The 22,447-nt window shown below is 34.4% G+C and overlaps 1 non-coding gene across 1 annotated transcript; it reads left to right on the top strand.

Annotated features, from left to right (window-relative positions):
- Nucleotides 1-12,932: 12,932 nt before the first annotated feature.
- Trnay-gua (transfer RNA tyrosine (anticodon GUA)) lies at nucleotides 12,933-13,021 on the top strand. The gene is given in 2 exon segments: nucleotides 12,933-12,969; nucleotides 12,986-13,021. It is a non-coding gene; the product is annotated as a tRNA-Tyr (tRNA).
- Nucleotides 13,022-22,447: the final 9,426 nt, after the last annotated feature.

Genomic DNA, 22,447 nt, shown 5'->3' with positions numbered 1-22,447 from the left:
AATCAAACCTTGGATTAGTGACATATTTTGTTAATAGTGACTCATCCTTGAGATATATATCACGAAACTTTCGTTGATTCATAATTGTTCGACCAAAGAGACTATTATTTAACAATTTATAAAAGTCTTTTTCGAAATCATTTTTAGCCCATTTTCGTTTTTCAATGTTAAAATTAATATAGGGTGCAAGCCATTTTGATTGTCTAAATTTTAAAATTCTATGGTATTTTGTACCAACCAAACCTAATTCCTCATATTTTTGTAATGCTTTATAATGTAAAATATATTTAGTTTTGTCATTTAAATTTGGTATTAATTTGCCATTCATTTTCTCTGGTGCTAATGGATAGTCATTATGTAAATCATGTAAGCTTTTGTCATATTTTAAATCAACTTCTAAAATGTATCCAAACTCATCATTTTGATTATTTTTGTAGTCTATCTCATTCGTCCAACAGAATCTATCCATGGGTAGCGGCTCGCACATCGCTGTTGAGTATAGCGAGTTACAATCTAAATATATTAAATAGACAGTCTCTTGATTGGGATCATAATGTTCGCCCATATATCTATTATTGGCTTTAGCGTAACGTGTAGAAATCATACTGACTCCTCCTCTGATTGCACTTTCTATGAACAAATGCATGTCAATATCTTGAAATAATTGTAATTTTATTCCTGTCATTCTAAGACAGGCCTCCCATGTTAGTCCTGGAAGTGAATACATATGTACGGGGTCAAGTTTATAATCCTTTAAACATAGGTCTCTAAATGTCTCAAACACATCAGCCAACAGTAATACATCTGTTTTAAGATATAAATCATGATATTCCTGTAAATTATTTATATTAAAATGGGACCATATATGTTTAGCATGTTCATATTCATTGGGAGAGATATGTTCTTTAGTAAGAGTACTGTAAAATGCTTCTTTTGGAGGTAGAGACTCTGCAAACTTATCTGGTCCCGTCATATATTCATAGGGATATACACCTTTACGTTGTAGTAGTGGATTTTGTATGAATCTAAATGTGTTCAAATTGGAAGCCAATTTATATAATGGAAGGGACAGAAAGTTGTATGAATCTAAAAATACTAAATCATCAACAGAGAATGATATATATTTTTCCATATCTTTAGCTATACAATTTAATTTACGTTTATTAAACTTTCCCAAGTGTTGCAATATTAAATGTCCATCGTAATTTTTCAAGTTATGGAAGAATACTGGTATTTTCTTTGTTACTTTATAGTTTAAATTACAATCATTGTGGGCAGCTCCGCGGTATTGGCCAGAGGAATGGCAATGATCTCTCACCCTATCAAAATATAGGGGCTTTTCACAAATGTGACAGTGTGTTGAGTTTTGGAAAGATACCTCTTGCTCAGGAGTCATTTGAAGAGGAATATATATTGCCATTTGATTTTTAATATAATCATAAGTCTGAAATAATCTTTCAAAAAACACATCCATAACATTTGTGCCACTGTACAACTCTTCAGAAATAATTTTTGAATCTTTTACTACGACAAATGCAAATCCCGATGGAGTATGGTTGTTTGAGTTTATAAAGCACTCAAAATCAGCATAAATTACAAATGGGGCTTTAAGTTGATATTTATAGTTTTTAAATTGTAATGTTTCTTGTTTAGACATTTCCACTCGTTGGGAATCAAAGTTTTTACAATATGTTGCATGACGTTCTAATATATCATTAGTGTAAAAATGTTGCAAACACAACTTACAAAAATGCTTCTTATGGTCATCTTTTGTAGAGTGGAACATTAACTTATCAAAATCACGAATTAAACAGTAATGTGATTTACGACCTTCTTGTAATAACAATAGATCTACATGAATATTACTATTTAGTTTGGTTGTTCTTAATGGATATATAAATTTATCATATTCAACCCCAAATACATTAATACTTATATCATTCTGTGTTTCAAATTTATCTATATCAGATATTTTCACAGGATACTTTATGTTTGTCATATTCAACTGACTTTCATAGGGTACATAATTAGAAACCCTTTCAGCATTGTTTACATTCCTTGGATGTAAAGCTGCTAAAATCGACCAAAGAAAGCATCTATTGTCAGAATTCTTTATATTTAAAACAGCATGTTTTGATTGAAAACTTTTTGGTGTGGGGATATATGACTTTGGAGTTAGGGGTTTATACTTGTAAACGTGCAACTGCCAATATTTAGTATGGTCATATATCCATCCACTGCCTTGGGCTTGATATTTGTGTATGGAAGCATCAATCTTTAAAAGTGCATTTTCAATTTGAGGCTTTAAATCTCTCTTCTCAATAGTTAAGGTAGTAAGGCTTCTAAAATCTGCAATTCATTCTTTTTCATTGACTAATTTTCCATTTTGATTAATTAAATATTTAATAAATTTGATTCTCCTAACTAACGTTCATTTTATCGGAAGGGGACAAGACTTCAGAGTATTTTCAAGGTCAGTTCTAATCGATTCACCAACAAATTTAATCATTGTGTATGGACATTTCATGCAAGAATTAACATGTCTTTTGAAATGTCCAACAATATTCGTTTTACAGAAATTACAACTCTTGTGACTTTGTAATATATGCGATTTTAGAGCAATGTTACTATCACAGATTAAATTACAAACTTTGCACAGTTTCACCTTCATTTGATGAATTGCCTTGTAGTGACGAATCATATTACTTTTGGTGGAGAGCGACACGGAGCAGTGTTGCCAGTTGGTCTCATGATCCAGAATGAAATATCACCCGAATGTCACTTCTATTTATAGACTTTTCGAAAATTTCAAAATTTTGGAAATTTTAAAAATTTTCAGCTAGAAATTAAAAATTTGTAAAAATTACTTCAACAGATCCAAGACTAGCAAGGAGCAAGCCCAAGTGAGTGACGTTTTCACCACGTCACCACTAGAGGCAAGAAGCAGGGGTCGGGAGCATGCCCGCGACCGGGAGCACGCCCTCGCCATGAGCCGAGTTCGCGTACAAACCTCGCACATACATGATTTTGAAATAGAAATATAATATATCAACTGGAAAGGGGAATGGTAGATGTACTAGCAATTCTGCATGGGGCAGAGGGGAGTGGTGAGGGGGGAGGGGGGGGAGTTAGCCCAAAAACCTCGAACCCCAAAAAACAGCAGCAACAACCTGATTATTGAAATTCAACACGGTGTTGCTCCTGCTCCATCAAATATATATTAAAACCAAAACAATCGAGTAAAATATCATGTACACATGGTGGGGTGCTATGGTACAATTGGGGGTTGCTCGTCCTGATCCTCCAGTGAATAGCGTTTTTACACTACTATACTATGGGACAGTTGGAGGGGTGCACGTGCTCCTGGTTCATTGAATAGTGTTATTACATAGAAATATATATATTTAAACCAAAACAGATACACAATATCCTGTACACATGATGGGGTACTATGGTACAATTGAGGGTTGCTCCTGCTCCTGAGCCAGTGAATAGCGTTTTTACACTACTATACATATACACATGCATGGGTCAATAAATGAAATAATTAGTTTTATTTTTATTTTTGCTTAATATCGAATATATTTATAGGGAATAACTAAGAAATAAGGTTTGACAATTTTATAGGATATTTGGGCAAAGATCAGGATTTTTGGAATTAGTGGCCAAAAAATGATCCCCATGTTATTCTTATGGGAAAAAACGCCTAAAGTGAGGTAAAACCGGTAGTTCGCCACTACTGAAATTTCTTTCCGGATGCACTGCTTGAGTTCTGGGATGGTTCGACATTTCGAAACAAACACTTTGCTTTTTAAGTATCCCCATAGCCAACAGTCACACGAAATTAAGTCTGGGGATCGAGCAGACCACAGCACATCACCAAACCAAGAGATCACTATACCGGGAAACAGTTCACGCAAAACTGTCATTGAATAATTGGCTTTATGACAAGGTGCGCCGTCCTGTTGAAACCATGTGTTGGTCATGTCTTTCCCTCCTAACATTCGCAGTTGTGGAATCAAAAACCCCTTCAGTATTTCCACTTAGCGTTCCGAGTTTACAGTGACAGGGGGGTGTTCCCACTTTCGTCCTCAAAAACATATGGTCCGATGACTCCAAACAGTGCCACACCACACTGCACCACACTAGACAGTAACTTTCTTTCGACGAAGTGATGTTTCACCAAACATAACCTAAAAATGGCATAACATAAGCAATCGTTCACTACAACAATGAGGTCTCTAGCTAGTATACCAGCTGACTTATTACAAAACAGAAACCGTCAGGTTTTTTGGCGCACCCTTTAGTTAAATTTTTTTCTTGGAATATCTTATCCCTTTATAATATTGTCCTCTACACAGAAATTGAAAATTTGTGATCGCAAAAACTTTTAAGAGTAATATTCAGGAAAGTTACTGAAGTAAATGTAACTTTCCAGTGTGGTTAGAAACGTCTAATATAAATAACCAGTAAATTAAATTAGAGTAGCTCTTGCCTAACAACCAGCGCGTCGATCCTAAGTCAATCGAAACTGAAAAAAAACGTCATCAATAGGTTAGTTTTGGTTTGTTGTAGTCTTGTATGTTACTTTTTAATATCCTGACTCAATAATCTTATCCATTCCATCTGTAATCTATTGCTGGTTTTCTGGTATATAAACAAAGAGTAAAAGACAAATCGTAAAATCTACACTAAAATGAAATAAAATAGTTATTTCAAACGTCATCAATACGAAACGCATATAAAATCAGGTTTGAGGTGTTATAATAGGATGGGAAAACTTACATGCACTATTCATAGTAAATCGTACAATTTTATATACATAGATGAATCGTTGTAATAAATACGTAACATGTTAAATGCAATTGCAAGAGTAACAAAGCCACAACATGTACTGTGGACTGCGGACCACCTCAATGTGTATGAAACTTAGAAAGCGAGGTGAAAGGTATATTAGCATGAGCCTTTGGTTTTAATTTAATCAATCGTATTCAGTGATGAATAAAAGCCTAATACTTCACCGGCCGCATACGGGTCACAAGATTAAACGGAATGTGTAGTTTATGCTTTGCTCAACAAACCATTGACTGTAGATACCGAATGTGGATATCTCATTTTAATTGCAATGTTTGTTGTTGCATATGTATTCTGTCTGAGAGAAAATTCGTGAACATAACGGTTGGATCATATTATGTCACTTTCTGTGAAAACCCTTTCAGTAAGTTGGCCAGTTGGCCACCTACCAAGTTTTTAAAACTTCTTTAAAATGCCCACCATTATAAAAATATCCAATTTTTATTACAGTCGTCGTGTGGACCTAAAAACAAATTAATTTGTACATTTACACAGTTTTGTTCTATTAAACATTATGGAGGAAATTACAAGCAAAACCTAAATTCGAAATTACCATGTTATTCATATGGAGAACAAGAAAACGGTTTTAGTTTGCTTATTTATGGATATACAGTATTTTGACAACATTTGGCTAATTTATCTATTTCATACTACTGTATATGAGTAATACCTTACCAAATACTCTTTTACCAATTTATCCTTCCCTGTGGTAGCAAACCTTTTGACTCGTTAAGCCTAATGTTACAGTTTTTAAATAGGGAATTAGTCGCTATAACGCTCACAACTATTAAATAGGTTACCCAGACAATTGATCAATTTTTGAAAGTTTTTGTCATCGCTCTGAACTTAAAGTAAACGTCTAAGATCAAGACTAAGGGATTCATTTAGACCCGGATCTAATCCAACGAAGTTAACCATTTGTTTTCTAGTGACATTATTTTTCACCCTCAATCAGCAAATATAGTACTTCCGTTTGTGGGGAAATTTCCAACCCTCGTTAAGAACACTTTCCTTCTCGATGGTAAAATAGAAACTTTCTCATCCAAGAATAGATAAGCAGGATGCTTTCTTCCAGTCAACATGATGGAAAGTGGTGACTATTAATGTTGATGTCAACAAAGATCGAGTGCTCACAAACAATTTACTGTCGTGTATTTATTTCTGTAAATAACAATTTGAATCCTTATAATAATAGACACTAGTAGAAAATCTTGGACTAGTCAAATTACAATTCTCGTAGGACCTTGTACCCCATATTCATTTCCAATAATGTAGTTTTTTTAATTGTGGTTTAAAAATATGTTTAATTTATGTGCCCATTTCTTTAAGTTGCGATCAAATTAATACTACTAACTACTACAAATTAATCTACTGTTTATAGATCAATATATTAGATAAATAAATTATCGTATAGCCGTAATTATCGTAAATTATCGTATTAATGAAAATATAATCATATTTACTCCAAGGTTTTACATTGATGCATGAATGTTTAGTGTTACAATTGTTAAATTCTGTATAATTATTATAGTTGTAAGTTTACTGCAATTTTTAATGCGTTTAAAATATGGTTTGCAATTGCGAAAAACACATAAACATACTATAGTCTTCAAGCAATAAATAATATGCATGCTTATACCTAATATCTTTTCACGTTAGGGTTTTAATGTGGTAAATATTTCTCTTGTAGTGGCGTATGTCTATGCTATTAAAGGGGGAAATCTTTTTTACTTATATATGTAAAGAAATTGTTTTATCTTTTTCCTTGTTACGTTCTCATATTTGTTAGAAAGAATCATTATTTCATAGCCCAATGACAAATTATCAGACTTCAGATATGAAGTCAAGCACCTTAATAAATCTCTTCTATCCCCAGACAAATTTAGTGTTTAAATTGCGTTTAAAATAATTTCTTCGAGCACTTTGTACCGAGATCCACTGAAAGAATGCTGATGTTCAAAGTGACCTTTCATTGCCAAGGAAATGTGGTTTGCCTCGCTGGCAAGTACTCAAGTACTAAACATGAAGTACTTCGGTACTACAATACTACCATACACTGGTGGTTATGAGCCGCTTAAATATCACAACCATAACTTGAAAGAGGAAAACATATTGCTTGAAAGAGATGGTTCATAAAAATCTGATTTATGATTAATGATCAGTAAGAGAATTATATTGTTTGCTAATAATAAGGTATCAGTTGATAAGATTATTACACAGCTAAAATAGTTTATGAATATTAGCTCAGTCATTTTCAAAAAGCTATACCCTCTTTTATACAGGGTGTTTCAAAACTCTCTCCCGAAACTCCGTGGTCATGTTCCTTAGGTCAAAGCAAACAAAAAAAAATCATATAAACATATGCCCTATCCCGCTTCGTTTTCCGTCTGCCAGTGTGTATGTATTTTTTATCCATAATTTAATATTAATTAATTTAATAACTACGTCACATAATCAGTTGATTATCACGGCGCCATCTTTGATCTCATTCCCCGGGACGTCTATTCATAACTTCCATTAACTTTGGAACCACTTGAGGTACCAACTTCAAACTTGGTACGTGTAAACTCTATGGTTTGGAAAAAGATAGTTCATATTAGTCATCATACACGTACCAAGTTTGAAGCTGGTACCTCAAGTGGTTCCAAATTTATGGGAAGTTATGTAAAAAATACATACACACTGATATACGGAAAATGAAGTGAGATAGGCCATATGTGTATATGATATTTTTTGTTAGTTTTGTCCTAAGAAACATGCCCAAGAAGTTTCGGCAGAGAGTTTCGAAACACCCAGTATAATATTTTAATTATAATCTCTACATTCATCCTTTTAGATTGTTCATCAAGGTGTGTTGGCGGTAAATAAATCCATCTCCAAGACCAACCCCCTGTTTAAATTAAAAACTTTCAACTCTCGTCGAAAAGTACTATTTACTCATTGCGTAAATAGTCTTCTCAAAGGAACTCATTGGACTATTATAATTAATTTAATGACGCTATCTTACAAAAGGTTAACGTTAGGAGTGACACAACCAGGGGTTGCATCGTCCCCATACAAACACAAAAAAATGCGAATGATCTAAAAAATCTCAAACTAAAAATAATAAACTCACAAGGTAAAGAGTGTACTCAAATGAAACTACTTTCGATGCAAACTACTAATCTACATCAAAACTATTTACGATTTAATAAGTCTTTAGTTATGTCAAAACTTAAAATCTTCCACCCACATTTAAAGCGTCTTGTAAAGAATTTCAATTCAAGTTATAAACTTACAACGTATAGGCCTATTATTTATACAATGAAAAAACAACTTAAATCATCTTCTAAAACCCCGATTTAAACCACAAATCACTGCATTAAAACATTTAAACCAATTGACATACAGAACCGGTTGCTACTGTGTACAGTGACGTGGGAGTGGGAGTTTCGAACTGCAGCGCGACAATACCAGCGTCATCAGGTGACGAGGTGACTGCAGAACCAGTTCATACAACTGGTTGTCCAGGGATAAAGGGGTTAAGGTTCCCGTGAGAACGCCCTCAATGCCCTTTGCCCCTTTGTACCCCGTAGTAGGCGGCGTATTGTGCATCTTCCGGTCTGATCCATGGAAATGTAATTGCTTTCGGATTGGCGTAGGGTTGGAATACGCAAATGTGCACGGGTGCTGGCTTGTCGATGGGGTAGAAATATTCGAATTTATGTTTTGTAGTATAAAAGTGGCTTGGGTTCACTATGATTACACCAATCATCACCTCGGGCTAATTTATACTCAGGTGGTTTGTGGCAGACACTTAGCTGAAACATAGTATATGGCAGAGAAATGTGTGTTTTATAAGTTGAGTACAAAGAAGTTATCTCAAAACTACATTGTACGAACGCAGTACTGTAGTTGTTATTGATAACGTGTTTTATTTCATGGTCTTTGGGGGTGATCTAGTTGTTGATGGACCGTGAAATAGTGCGGGAATATCAGCCGGATAAAAGAGAGAAGAATAAGACAGGGCAGTTACAGGATGCAGGACCAATATCTCTCGCCGGAATTTGTTGTGCCATACTTTTTGTTCGATGAGGGGGGCATGTATTTCTCGGTTTAATCTTATTTAACGTTTCATCCTCAAATACTGAGTTTTACCATATTTTGAACAACTCTTACAAACTAAACAGACTTAAAAATAAGAATTACTTTAGATTGAATTATATGTAGGTACAACACTGACAGCACAACCTGCATATTTCAAAGCGAAGAACTTAGAAAAATTGTTTGTCTATGGTTGAATGTATGTGATGTTAGCCTTGCTACTGACTACGATCAGCTGATGGCTTTTAATGAAAGCCTAGAACAGCTGGGCAAGATTCAGACCATAAATAGCTACTGGCTGACTTTTCTCGAAATCGAACTATCAACTTTCTGGGGCGTAGGACTCCACTCAGCGTCTAAGACTAGAACGGTTCAAAATCGTATTAAATCTTATTCTTCCAGTTTTTTTTTTTTGGAGGGGGTTCTGTTGTAATATTTATTCTTTACCAACATCGACACTGTTTTAACCTAATAGAACAATGTATTTGTAAACTATAACTTGTTTTTGGCATTATTACAAAAAAAGCGAAATTGATTACGATGAAAGCTAGACTCATCTTTCTCGTATCGAACTCGCTATATCCGGTGGATGAAGGTGTAGGTGTTCCGTTTCCGGTTTGCCAGTACTAAGTGTGTTATCAGTTCCCTTATCACGAGCCAATACATTAGGACAGTCTAATAGCCAATATTGATCGATGAGTCACTGTTATTTACAACTAGATACGCGACACAAACACACTGTAGACCACTTTCACACTAGATCAGAGCGATTTCGGCATCCATTTATGTCTCTGAATTGTTATCAAATGTATTTGTTCTATTATTGCATCCTATTAAGTAAACTTTAGGTGTTTAACTTGGTGAAAAAGCGTTAAATGAGTATAATTAATTATTGATTGTATAGTGTTCTATTTTTTGTAAAAGATTAAGGAAATATTCATAGAATCGTTTCGTGGATTTTGGTATTTTATGAGCTGTGCTCTCTCTACATTTGGGATATTCAGCTCTGTGAAAATACGTCAAAATAATTAAACGCCACTTGAAACCTCCATACGATTAACAACAAAAAGAAGTGTGATTTTGATGAAATTTTGCTAGAGTAGTTTTATCATAGATTAAAGAATAGACTGGTGTTTTCATGGTTTTATCAGCAAGTGGGCGTAGTGATGCAAAACTGCTCTTTGATGTCTTAAAACGAACAAATTACAAATAAACAACGAACAAGTATTTGAACAACTAGTATTGAACAAGTATTAAAAAGTATTTTTATCTTAACAGTTTACACTTTTATTGCGGTTAAATCTTATGTATGAAATTGTCATTCTGAATTTTGGGGGAAGAGTTACTCTTTTTTGTGAAATAAGAGAACACAGAGTATAAAGGCATTAAAATCTGGCAGGCAGTTTATCAACCTACAATAGAGACAGTAATAAGCCTCATAGTGGTTAAGGTTGACAGTTCCTCATTGATCCTCATTGTTTCCTACAAAAGCTCTCCAATAAAAAAAGCACAGCGGGTAAACCAAGGGTGGGAATTGGGACGCGAGTACTTATAAACCTCCCTGGAGTACCCTGGATGAGGATATAGGTCAAGAAGGCTCTTGAAACCGTAAGTGGCGTTAGCTAATAACATCATGATAGGGTAACTTTTGAAAGTTCTGGTTTAAGGCAAAACTACAGTGATAATGTTTGAATTTGAAACACTTGGGTTTGTGGCATTTAGAGTGTACAGTGGTATAATTGTTATCGGGTCCTTTTACGAGCGTATAAGTAAATTGTCAATGATACCTTTTATTTCACATTCCGAATTATGGTTATAACCATGAGTCTACGAAAATATATTTTTGTTGATTTAAAATTGTCCTAACTAATCCTATTGAAATTAACAACAATATATTCAACAATATAACATATTGTCAAATGTCTTGTAATTAATTAAGTTTGTAAAATTCAAAACTTATATACCTATTGCTCCTTATGAAATATTATTTCTGCTTGATTCACGTATAAAGATAAATTCTTCATATCAATAGAACAATAAAATGTGAAGTTGGTTATTAGGCAAACAGGTGGTGAAATACAAACAGCTGTTTCATTTACGTAATTAATTGTTGTTCAGCCATTTTTTAAATTCAAATTTTCCGTTTTATTAGTCCTCTATCATTATAAATCCTAATAAATGGAAATACTATAAACATGTATAGTAAAAGTTCAAGTTAGCTTTTTTCAGCAAAACCTGGGTTTTATACATGAAATGGTCAATGGTTACCAACAATGACCTATCGAATCTATTGTAAGTTCAAACAACACCATCCTCGTCTCAACTAATTTTTATCATAGTTGTAGTTATACAATCGTTTAGGGCTGAAATCCCGCTTATTACCTTTTTTAATAGACCTAAAATGTTGATTCAGCTTAAAATTGTGTCAAGGGAATCGTGGCATGATTTTTGTAACTTTGGGAAATCATGACCATCGGTATTGTGAATTGATGTGTAGCACATTCAACCTTAAAATTTCTTTCATCGACCATATTCCGAGAACGTCTAGATATACGAAATCTATTGACACATTTTCACATGGTGTTTGCTCCCCAAAAATATTTACTCAGTTACTTTTGTTCCCGACCACACCAGGTACCCCGTTGCTCATTCGCAGTCCCCCAGGACAAAGCAGCTGTCACTAGGAGAGGTTCTACTAGTAGCAAGTGGCTGAATGTGCTACTTGTAGCTTGAAGGGTGCGCTTCTGGTGCTTGACAGGGCATCGAACCTATGACGCGGTGATCTTGGATAGAAGTAGACCATAGACACGCCATTACCGAGTAAATCTGTGTCTGGTTTATAGTTAACATTTACGAACTTGAATCATAACCAACAGAGAGAGCTGATGTCAATTATTGATTTCTGTAGATTACGTTGACGTTAACCAAGCCTATCTGAAACAAAAAATAATGCATCTTAATGTCACGTTATCTATTGCAGAAACCAAAAGAACCTAAATACTCGTAGAGTTTGGACTATGCACAATCTGTTCACAGCGATCCTATTTGCAACACTTGGAACATTCTAGTGTCAATAAAAAACTTAAATAAAACCAATTAAACTGAAATTTAACCAAAAACTCCCTGCAATGCAGCAAAGTGTGCAATGACCTTCCGCATTCAAGTGTGAGTGGTCTATCCAACTATATCATTTTTTAATAAAAAATGGATAGTCTGGTAAAAAGACAACGTAGAAAGTCATTAAAGTAATATATTTTTCAATGTAAATAACAGAATTTATTGAGAGAAAATTACTCCAGGAGATCAAATATGTCTACTTCTCACTTTACAGGTAATACACATAGTACATAGTACACTATCAGTAGCATGCTTACATTTGCAAAGTATAGTAAAGTTCTAGATTTATGCTCATAGTGACATTTGAAATGTCTACAGGTTATATTATTACCTACGTTTTTTGCCCCTTTGAGTTGTTAATTACGTTTTAGCGAATTTCCCATATAGGGAATATGAATTATGCATGTTTCAAAATAGGCTCGCTAGAACATTCGCTGGAAAACTTTTTAATCAAAAAGGGAAATCTCTCACAAGTATACTAACATTTAAATATTCACCCCCTCCGTTTCAAAGGAAAACAAGTCAAGAAATTTTGACCACAAATAAAACACACAAAATAAGTTGGCATACTACAAAACTACTGACAATCATAATATTTGTCCAATGATAATTTAGAATGTAGGACTATTGTTTCGAAAAAAACTATTTGCTGTTTCAGAAATGGTGGGCATTGCTCTTATGTATTCTGGTAACACTGCATTATATTTCAGTTTACCGAGATGTGCTTAACTGATCGACTTATTCGTCGTCGAAAAAACATACGTATGATTGTTAAATACATACGATAATCAATGTATTGCAATACTACAGCAACTACTATATACACAGATTACATAGTGCCAGCTGAAATGCCGTCTGAAATTCCCTCCCTCACAGCTCCTTCGATAGCTCAGTTGGTAGAGCGGTGGACTGTAGAGGCAATGTTGTGGCTATCCATAGGTCGCTGGTTCAAATCCGGCTCGAAGGATTTACTTTTTGTCTCTCGATGTGCTCACCAATGTGTTGAATTAGACTTTATTTTCAATTTGTATGCAATAAATAACTTCTATTAAAGTGTTTTTTTTATTTGTTAACAATGATATAGTATTTTTATGATTTTTCAAACTATTCCATTATTTACAAAATAAATTTTTATATTTTTTTACCTAACTTTTAGGACATTTTCTTTTCTTTTATTTACAGTATTTTAATTTTATAAAGTCACTATCACGAATTTATAGATCACTATTGTCTATTAATCTGTTAAGCTTTCCTAAGTTGAAAGAAGTAACAAACAAAAGATTTGCTTGTCTTCATTCGTTTTTTCGTTCTACTGTAAAGGTTTAAATCAAATAAAAACTCAAAACACTATTAACTATAATTTGATAGTGTCCGAGGAAAGATATTTCTTTACTTTCCCTTTAATAGTATGATTTCTATGAGCTAGGTTTAATTTTCATCTTTTGATCCCAAGGATCAGCACGACGTTGAAAATTCATTATTACCATTAAATTTATTATTTATTACCATGAAGTATTATTATGAACAAAAAATGAAGTGTTCACCATTTAGCTAAAATTATCTACTAGCCTAATCCAATTCATTGTGTGCAAAAAATACTTACGCACATATTTAATGCTAATGGTTTAACGCTAGCTAAATAATTCGACTAGTTGTCTACAAAAAATATTATGAATCTAATTTAGACATCAAGCAACAAATGACATAGCGGGTAGCGTAATAATATGTACATTTCTTTCCTGTATTGTATAGTACAATTACTTTTAAATCTAAAAGGAAAAATACATTTTTAGATGCCTTTAAATCAGAAAATTATGATTCTTCAGACAAAATATGTCTTTTACAAAATTGCCCATTAATTCTGTGCATGAGGCCCGGGTTCAAATCCCATTCATCACCAACTGCTTGAAACACGTGGCACACCGTGACCCCATGGATCGGAGCAGATGCTAAGCCAAAAGGACACTTCTAGAAATGAAAAAAATGTCACATTGAGGTAAACTTTCCTTTTTGTTGAGATAAAAAATCTTGTTAATTAAATACATGCACAAATTTTAATCTTAAACATCCGATAGAAATACGACGTAAATATGCCACGTAAATGTTGTTCAAACGCCCTCAAAGTCAGCTGTTTCGCCGAAGTTTCCCTCCTTTTTTCAGGCGCGTGTTCTGCTAGGACGGTCGACGGCCGCGCGGGCAGACAACGTACGACCTTGGCGGGAAAATAACCAAAACACGCGGCCAGCGAACCCGTGTCAAACCGTTACCACCAAACACGCCCACACCCCGCGCCGGCCTTCTCATTCCATTTAATGTCCTTCTTCCTTCCATTCATTTGCGTCCTCTTTAATCCTGCGACTTGTTTGTTTTCATTGTTATTGCTAAAGGTGTAAAGAATAAATAATTGTCGAAAAACTATAATCTATTTGGATAATGTATCTTCTTAGTTTGACTTTCAACAAGACATAGATCCTCTTCGCAACACCTCAAACCTTTAGTACCTCATTTTAAACAAAACATGTTACAGTATAATTGTTAAATGACCTTCCTTTCAATTAAATGCCAAACAGAACCTCGAGCAGTTAAATCATCTAAACTTAATTCTGACAGAATAGATCTACCAAGATACCAGTACTACCAGGTCTTGCATAAATCCTTGTAGATATTTTACACCATTAACAGGTTTTAGCGTCAAGAGCTGTCAAGAATTTCGCCTAAAGAGTGTCCAATACTTACAACCTCCGGAAATGGTTTTTAGTAACTAATAGTGAATGGTAAAATTTACGGAAAGTAAATAAAGTCAATGGTAAAATGTTTGCCACTTTGTTTTTTAGTATTTAAAATGACAATTATTTCAACATTTTTCAAAGGAAGGGTTCCCATATATCCCGTGAGAGGCACTTCTCGAGATGAAAAATAATTTCGCATAATTGAGGTGCATGCACAAATTTAAATCTTAAACATCAGATAGAAAAATAACGTAAAAATGCCAAAGCAGTTTGCAACCAATAGCGCTTTTCTTCCTAAGCCCGGGCCTGCTTTGGTTTGATTATTTTTTATTAGGTAGCCTACTTCTTTTTTTAGCGAATTTCCCATAATAAGCTATTACCGTAGTACTCATGGTAAGACCTGGACGCGGGAATGATTTTTTTTTTCATTTTGAGGTCCCTAGAGGCCAAAAACACCATCCGTTCAAATTCATATATATATATATATATATATTTATATATATATTTATATATATATATATATATGTGTCCGTTAGCGCGATAACTCGAGCAAAAATGATCCGATTTTGATTAAATTTGGTACAAACGTGTAAACCTACGTTTATTCGAACGAGTTCGCGATCCAGCATAATCGGACCATGGGAACAGGGGTTTATGGGGGGTTTTATGGGGTAAAAATGTGTTTTTCCCATTTTTTACCCTAAAAACAAAAAAAATTGCAATTTCTTTCTAAACCGTTTTGTAGAGCTTAAAAAAAGAAATAATTTAGTATATTGAAGCGCTGTTGTATGCCTAACGGTCACGGAGAAAATTCAAAAAATAGTTTAATTTAAAATTCCCATGTTATTCTTATGGAGAAAATAAAAATTGTTGTAGTTTACTTGTTTATGGATATATATTGATAAAATTTGGCAAATTTATTTATTTCATCCCATACTATTCACGTATGGTCAAAAACACTTTTTACCTTCCCCGTAGCAGCAAACCTAAGCGCTTGTTAAACCTAATGTTATTTAAATAGGGAATAAATATGTCTTATTTATGGAAATATTTGAGTAAAAATGTAATCAGACAAGTTGAAATTCGCTTAGTCTGCAGGTTTGCTGCGGCGGGGGTATTTCTTTTTGAATTTTACCTCGGACTTGGAAAATTTACATTATGTATTCTGATTATGCATACTATTCCCTCTATACTACCAATGCCTTATACGTGAATAAATAATTACCCTGCGTTATAGAAAGTACCCTAGAGATATGGTTTTATATTACCTATGGTTAGCGGTTGACTCAAACCACAACGTACAATCCTTGCGTTTGTCATTAAAACATAATAGAACTCGCGCCACTGGTAAATTATTACTCTATAGTCATTTTGTAGCTGAGATATGTAAAATAATCTGAAATACTCAAATGTTTTGACATTTCATAGCAAATGTTATTTTTAGACTATTTATTCTAGTGGAAATAAAATTATTTCACGAACACTTTAACTCTGGATGCTATTTTCATGATAAAAGTGATTGAGGGGTCTCACTTTATACGTAGGTAGTCCAGAAAAAAGTTAAGTTGACTTTTCTTTGAAATCGTTCTAGTGAGTTTCTTTCTCTCTTTCAACCAATGGTCCAACTACGTCTATAGATCTTCAATGACTATATTTTTTGTATCGTACTAGATATTACTTAAAGAAAAGTTTCAGACTAAAATTGGAAAAAAATAATAGCATAAAATAATCATAGAGGTGCAGTTTGTACGCCCGCCGTAGCTTCTATGATCACAGGGAAGGAATTAAAACTACAGCCATTCTCCCTCTATATGTGTTGACCGATTCAACCCCGATATACGAGACGCGCCGTACCAAAAGATGATGCAACACGAGTTCTGTATCTGAATTGCCTACTTGCGCCTTGGGACTCCACGCTACCCTGGCAACCAAAATGTCGTGTTCATGTTGTGCAATCCAAATTGAAGGGGAGTTGGTAAAGGGTTATTTTAATAGCTTATTTTTTAACTTTCCAAAATTGAATTAAAAATTGATGTGGGTGATTGATAATTATAGGTTTGTTATAGGTTAATTATAAGTTTAAATTTGATATATTTAAACTTATAATGTCAACTCTACAAGACGTTAAATATACAAAACTATGTTACATTAGCCGCTGTACAATAACCCTAAATAAGGAGGTCAAAATTAAAATTGATTAAAGTTAAGTTGTAACTTGTTTTCTTTGTATGCTATGTTTTTTCCTTAATATTATTATTCCTATGTCTTTGTTCATTTTGATATGCCTATATTTTTATATGTTTTTTTTGTTCTTTGTTTTATGTATTCGTATGTACTCACCGTTATTGGTGTAGATATATTTATAGTGTTGTATAATATTTTGTTAAATATCTAAACTAATGCCAACACGTCAAAATGGCAAGGAAAATTATTCTATTGATGAATGATAAATCATGATTGGTTAATCTGCAGACCCATGCTCATTTACCTAAACATGGTTAGTTTTGCTATTGTTTTTTAAATAACAGTTTACATTTTTAATGAGGTGTACATGACAAAAGAAATGCCAAGTTAGCTTGACCACAGTTGATAAATACCTCAAGGAAATAGTCAACATATTTAAACAGTAATATAAATAATAAACATGGTTTGTATTGTAGTGAAATAATCTGGTATAAACAGATTAAGAGATGAGACCACTTTATTATGAAAATATCCTCATCAGCTATTCCATTTTTGTGATACTTCCTCTTTAGTTATCATTACGAAGTTCTTTTATGAGAGGCAATTTTATCAACATTCTTTTCATATAGGAACTGAGCGAACTGACAAAGACTGGACACCCGATTGCTATGCTACTCTTGCGCCTTCGCCCACACGCACATTTACACTCACACGCACCAACACACACACACGCACGCAGTGTCACGTAACTATGAACTACGTGGTGGCAAACCGTCTTTTGATTGGTTGAAGTCCTTTGTACGAAGCATGTTCTACGTCGTTTCCTTCAAGTAACAATTTTATAGACCACAATACATTTTAAAACTGTGCAAAACACTTACTTCCTGAAGTATTGAATGAACTGCCCATATGTGTCTGAGATACGAATCGTTGACCACAATAACAAAAACTGTCATAAATTGACATTTGAGAGCATAACCTTTTGATGAAACGTTTAGAAAACTCTTTTAGTTTACCACGACCACGATACTCGTACATGTTGAAGGGAAACAAACATAAAACATACTTGCTGAAGAATTAAAGAACTAGAATATGTTTTAGAACAATGAAAACGGTTCACGTAATCGTTATAACTAACAAAAGTGGAGATGGAAACTAAACAGCTTTAACATTCATGTTTTAGAGGTGTTTTTTATTACCAGTATTCTTTCAAACTTAAAATCCTTTGTAAATATCTTCAGGAAGCAGACCACGAGGTCCAACTTTAGCAAAAATAAATACAGATTTTAATTTAATTTTCCATCGGGCTTTCTCAACGTTTGAACGGATATAAGACTTTACATCACTGTTGAATATAGTTAATAAACAATCTGTTACAAAGCTGAAATGAGTAGTATTAAGTGATTAGTAACGGAAATATGTAGATTAACCTACAAAACTAATATGGAATAACTTAAATCACAAAAAGTCGATGAACCAATGGTATTTTGAAAATAAAATAAACAACAAAAACTAGAAAAACTACCAGAGAACCAGTACTTGGATGACGGCTCTAGACTGGGACTAGTTCTATAAATAGCGAACCTGTTGACCAAATGCGACATGAATATCAAACCACCACATTTTAGAACAGGCTGTACATTTACATTAAAATTAATAAAGAGTAAAATATGTTAGTTTGTAATCCATTCCACAATTCCTTCTATGACGAAGGTTTCTAAGTTGGACCAGTTTTGTAAGCAAATCACATAAAACATTTTTTACTGAGTGTTTTGACAATTCAAAACCCCATGATTCCCAATGGGAATATATTTAGGCAAAATAATAAAACTAATTATTACTTTGTTTTAATGATGTCAGATTGTGTTTCCTTTAAGTGTATTAACTTAACTCATCTCAACATTGTTTCGTAACATGTTTCTCACCATTTTGTGTGATCTGTCAGGTTCTCTTATATTTGCTATCAGAACCTAAGATAATAATGTAGACATCCCATCTAAATGGATTAACCAGCTAAAGCCGTTGTACTTACTTCTAATTAAGTTAAGCTATATTTCCTATTTTACTTGATCTACCACCGGTACAGTAGTTTATTGGGACAAAAATTTCTATGTTTTACAAGTAGTTGGTTTTATTTCGGCATAATTAAAATTGAAATGTGTATCAGCGCAGTACTGTCAGGGGCTCGAAGGTTTTTTTGTTTATTAAAAATCTCGCCAGAAATTGAACAAGGGGATGGAATGTTTATTTATGTGTTTCACAGTTAGAATCTTGACTACAATCATTTGTCATTTGTCACAGCTTATGTCCCAAGGAAGATTCTGTAAAAATTTCTACTTTTAGTGGAAAACATATTTTACGTTTTAAAGTTTCTAAGGGGTTATTTAATTAATTTTTAAAATTTGTTTTGTTGGACACATTGTAACTTAACTTCCAAAATGAAGCACATCTCCAATAAAAGATTATTTTTAGGAAATTTAAAATTTATTTATACTTACGAACATCAAACCAGATTCATTCATACATAAATTTGTTTACAAATTTAATGGCCAAAATAAAAAGGCTTCGGTAGCGAAAACTACATAACGTTAAGCATTACAGAAGCGAAAGTAAAATTGTTAAGAGTTGATCTAAACTAAACAATAAAGACCGATCACACATTATTTTTACTCCAATTAGCTACAATGACTCAAAACACTTGCTCCAAGTCACGTAGCAGTAAATGCCTTATTTCTCATAGGATGTGACTCACAGGAATGTGTGGACCATGAACCAAGTACACAGACCAAGTACGATTACCCGTCCCTAGTTGTGGTAAATGTACTTGAGAAGCCATCAGCTAGGTTTAGTTTCCAAATATGCCGCGAACTATTCCCTTCTTGAACGCGGGAATCCGGAATACACGTGAGGTATTTGAATGACAAACGCACTACTGAGTTTATTGTCTAGAGCTGTTTATGGTTTGACTAATTGCAAGGAACTTTTTAGGATTCCCAGCGACCTTTCGGGGTTTGAAATCCTTTTGTGTCTTCCTCATGGGTCTTCCTAGTCTTTTAAACGTTTAGACATTGACTTTTGGACAGTGGTTGTCTACTATGTAGACATCCCTTGTACACGGACTAGCTGTAGCAATTTCTTTTATTAAAAGAACAAGTTGAACGAGTCACTCACGGATTGTTTTACTGCCCACATTTCTACTTCAACCCTTATCTTTTGTTTCTGTGTCAGAAATAAGGTCCAATTTTTTATTAAACTTTCATTTAAGCTGGGCTTGAATTAAAAAAAGCACATTCAACGGAGGTCAGTTAATTACATCAGCACCCTTTGTCGGAAGCTCAATCCAACTGCTTTAAATTTTTATTTAAATACTGGCAACAAATTTATCATAGATATGGAATGTCTATTTCTATGAATTGTACCTACCACCAAGATACTCTTCCGTTTTCTAACCTAGATGAAAAGCACGCACCTTCCCTAAGCCCTACCCACCTCTTATAAATCCCCTATTCTAAAGTAAATCTCCCCCTAGCTTCTCTTTGAAATATATCTTTCAAACTCAGTCATTACTACCCCCAAACAGTTTAATTTTTTATTCAGTAGTTGTCTTGCTACACTACAAACCCGGGAAAAGGGAGGTAAAATTACAACTATATAGGATCTTGTCGCTAAAGACGAAAACGTATTCCTAGATCAACAGACATCAATTCTTCACCGGCGAGACGGAGTCTACAGGATGGCGCAATGTTTACGCGTGATCCCGGCGCAATTTACGTTATGTAAGGCGCAATTCGGGTCACCGTTGCCGCGGAATCTACTCAGCCGCGCGGTGGCGGGAACCGGGACGAGCGAAATTGATTAGGACGCATCTCTTCATGCAAAGCGGTGAAGCAAGTGGATAAATATAGACGGGGAATTGTTTAGTGATTCCTTGCGGTTTAGACGTTGGTAGATACCAACATTTTTTCCGAGGGAATGAATGGTTTATCTATTGGTCTTGTTCTTCAGGACCACATCGGTGAAATGGCAAAAATACTAGATGACGTTTCGTATCTGATTTAGTATCTGATCACCTTCAACGTGCAACTGCAGCATAGAACGTGTACTGTCCAACAAGGCAACACGGACTCAGTGCTACTTTTTGTATGAAATATTTCCTTAGGTCAAAACTGATGATGGAATTTTAGACATCTGAAATTGCAGTTGACCTGTAGTTGGTAGGATAAGTCTTCTATGCTGTCACAGCTAGGGAGTAACGTGAATTTTGACTAAACTAGTTGATATGCTTCCACAGACAAAGTAGAGAGTGGAACCTTACACAGTTCTCCTGTTTGTTCTTTTAGTCTTTGAGACCGCGTGAGTAAACTGACATACATAGTGCCCGAGGTAGGATGGAAGATGGTCATTTCCCGAAATCGGAGCGATAAAGCTGAAGACAAAAGGTTGTAGCCTTTAGTTTTATAGTTATAATTTTCCCTGTGTGATAGGGGTAGGCGATGTTTAAAAACTATACACAACAAATGTCGGACGGTTCCTTTAAGAAAAGCTTAAAAATAACCATGACGATTAACACACGAGACAAAAATAAAAAAAAATAGATGAAATTTGAACATGGTTGGCTGCGTGGAAATCTTCCAAAGAGGATTTCCTTAGGAAGATTTCCAAGCAGCCAACCACCAAACAAACTCACCACCATCAGCAAGCAATGGCTGCTACAAACAATGGCTGCTAAAAGCAATGCGACAAGGTTCGGTAGACAAGCAATGACAACTCAGATCAGTAGCCATTGCTTCGGGACGTCATGTTCCCGAGGGACTCCACCTCACGTGCGACCTCCAATGACCTTGGGACTCTTCCTGACGAGGACCGGTCCTGACTGCCTCTCCCTCGCTCAACCGGTTCCCCCGACTATCCGAACTATCGATTACACGCTCCACTCGCCTGCGTGTTGCTACGCTGGATACCTCTACCACAGAGCTAATTTTATAGGGAATAATCCAATTAGGGGTCTTGTCAGGTTCAAATTAGGGTTCACTCTGGGGTTCACGGTCATATTACTATACTATACCACTACTTAAGATGCATACTAACAACGTATCACTACTATTATCAATAAGACGTGTTCTAACCTAGATATGGTTGAGAATATATGTTGGGGAAATTGCTAATGGTATGAACCTCAATCGATTAAATGTATACTTGTAAAGTCTTATAAAATACATCACAAATTTACTATTACGAGACAGATGGTCGATTTTTAATACAATATGAAAGAGGATGATCCAGAAGGGGTTGTTGTAGTAAGAACTCTGATTAAACAACATTTGATTCGAACTTTCAAATTTTGATTGAACTAATTGATATTGTTTGAAAGTGTTAAAACAATATGTTATATCATGAAACAGTGTTCAACATGAACTTGTTCATGAGACAAAAAGAGTTTTTAGAATAATCTTTGTGGGTCAGTTTTGGTTTTAAACAAC

This window comes from Macrosteles quadrilineatus, unplaced genomic scaffold (genome assembly GCF_028750875.1).
Source record: "Macrosteles quadrilineatus isolate MER2022 unplaced genomic scaffold, UCM_ALF_1.0 Scaffold_5__1_contigs__length_97177068, whole genome shotgun sequence".
Classification (NCBI taxonomy): Eukaryota; Metazoa; Arthropoda; class Insecta; order Hemiptera; family Cicadellidae; genus Macrosteles; species Macrosteles quadrilineatus.
This window is presented reverse-complemented; position numbering and strand designations above follow the sequence as displayed.